The sequence below is a fragment of the Dendrobium catenatum genome, unplaced genomic scaffold (assembly GCF_001605985.2).
Source record: "Dendrobium catenatum unplaced genomic scaffold, ASM160598v2 fragScaff_scaffold_166, whole genome shotgun sequence".
In the NCBI taxonomy this organism is placed as follows: Eukaryota; Viridiplantae; Streptophyta; class Magnoliopsida; order Asparagales; family Orchidaceae; genus Dendrobium; species Dendrobium catenatum.
The window spans coordinates 850688-853422 of record NW_021318628.1 but is presented as its reverse complement, the minus strand read 5'-3'; positions in this window follow the sequence as shown (position 1 = coordinate 853422).

Sequence of the window (2735 nt, the reverse complement as noted above, 5' to 3'; positions counted from 1 at the left end):
TTGCATGTTTTAGATTTGCATTCTCAAATTTCAAATGATGTTCAGTGCTATCTAACTCCCATGCAAATTCTTCTAAACTCTTATACTTTATTTCTAATTCAATATGCTATGTTTTTAAAGATTAGTGTGTATTAGTTAATTAAATATGCTTCTTATTTAATGCATAAAACTCATTAAGCAGAGATATGATCTCAATCTAAATCTGAATTTTCTTTAACTAAGTTAGCATGCTCAGTTTGTAAAATACTAAAAATAATATTAAGACTAGCATGTATTTTCTTCAACTTCCTATACGAGTCAAGGATTTTCTCAGAAATAAGTACTAAATCTTCATATGAAAGTTGGCATACCTCATCTTGATCTGATTGATCAAGATTATATTTTTCTATTAGACACAAATTTTTTATCTCCTCCTCTACTTCTTCTTATGATGATTCTGAGGCAGAGTCAACTCAAAATGCCTTTTATGTCTTCATCTTCCCCTTTTATATTTAGCTTTGTCCTCGCCTTTTTCCTTAGTTGGTTGACTCTTTAAGTTGTGGCAATCAGCTCGGAGGTGATCTGGTTTCCTGCACTCAAAATAAATCATGTTAGATGAAACTTTAGTTGTTATCGAGCTTTTACCTTTATTTTCTTTTTAAAAAGTTCTTGAACTATCACATCATCAAGGTTATGTCATCTTCTTCCTCCACTGCAAAACATCCACTTTATGAGTTGTTTACTTTCAATGCCACCATCCGCTCCTTCTTCTTTTCACCTGTATTACTTTGCCTTTGTCTCACTCCTTACTCGTACGCAATGAGTGATCCAAGCAAATTATTAATAGAATAAATATTTAAATCTTTAGATTCAGTGATTCCAGTAATTTTAGCATCATATGAACTAGTTAAGCATCTAAGAATCTTAGTAAGTTTTTGGATTTTAAAATTTCTCTACCTAAAGAATGCAAGGATGTCACTATTTAGGTGAACCTAGTGTACATATCAGATAATATTTTGTTAGGTTACATACTGAAGAGCTCATAATCATACAATAGAATATTAAGTATAGACTGTTTAACTTCACTAGTTCCTTCATACGTGATGCACAGTCTATCCCAAATCTATTTACCAGTAGCACAAGTAGATACTCTCATGTAGTCTTCAAATTTTAATGCACAAAAGAAATAGTTTAAGCACTTCACATTTTATTGAGCCAAATCCCTATCCTCATTACTCCATTCACTAAAAGGTACTTGAGTTTTCATACCATTCACAACTTTAAATGGTGCAATGTATCCTTCTTTAACATACATCCACATAGGATAGTCTATGGACTGTAAAAAAGGTAGACATTCTAATTTTTCAGAAATTAAATGTGATGTTGTCAAACAGAGGAGGACGGTTTATTGAATAACCCTCTGAAGTATTACAATTACCAAAATGAGATATGATCAATTTTTCAAGATTTTCTAAAACACTAATTTTGAAACCTGCTCTGATACCAAATGAAATTACAAGATGCGCCAAGAGGGGGGGTGAATAAGACATTTATTGTAATAAAAGAAAATACTAAACAGGTGTTCTAAATTTTTTATGTTATTTAAATTTAAATAAAAAAATTAAATAATACAAAAGTTAATTCTTAAAACACAATTTGCAACAACGAATTTCACCAAGCAATTTTAATGGAAATAAAATGCAAAATGTAAATAAAAAGTCATAAGGGAAAAATAACACCAGAGATTTTATAATGGTTCGATCACTTGACTTACATTCACTCCCCAGAGTCCTCCACTCAGGGAATTTCACTACTAAATAGTAATTCTCCTTTCGCCCCCACAGCAAGGTAGAGAAGCACATACAAACCTCACTTTCACCAACCCGACGTGGCAGAGAGCCAAGCGCTTTGTCACCCTCTTGGTGACAGCAGCATACCTTTTCATTTTTCTCCCTCTTGGAGAAGGTAGAGTACCTTAGAGGATAAGGATGTTGAAGAATCTCCCCCTTAGAGAGCCTCCCAAAAGAACTTCTCGGGGCCGCAGGAGATCGTGTGATCTCCCTCACACTTCTTCTCCCTCACAAAGCCCACCTCCTTCCTCTCACAAACCCCAAAATATTCTCAAGAGCTCTTCTCAAGGAATCCCTCTCTAATCACGTTCCTCTCTCTCAGTCAACCTCTAAAAAATAGAAGTTCTGATACTTAAAATAAGAAACCTAAAAATTTAAATTTAGCCATTATGATCATACAGTACGATCATATTTTGTATAGTACAATCAATATAGAATAGCCTTCATTCTGGTATGAAGGTTTATGAACAGGCAAAAATTTTGAATACTATCATACAATATGATATGAACCCATACAGTATGATATGTAAAATACTTCTGTTCGTACAGGACGATTGCTGGGATGATGAAACTCATCTCTATATATCGTATGGAATGAACCACTTCATATAGTATGATTAGTTCAAAATCAAGGGATTGTCCATTACAATATCCAGGATTACCAAAAATAGCCTTAGTTGATCATATAGTATGAACGATGTCGTACAATACGATAACTAATCAGAAACTAATCATACATTTATGCACTAATCATGGGTTAATTTAAGTAAGTATTTATAAATATCGTACCATACGATATGATTGTATAGTACTTTAATTCAAAATTTTTATATTAAGAACTTACTTAAATTAATCTGGTAGCTAAGGTTTTTAATTAGAAACACATCATACAATATGACTTATTCA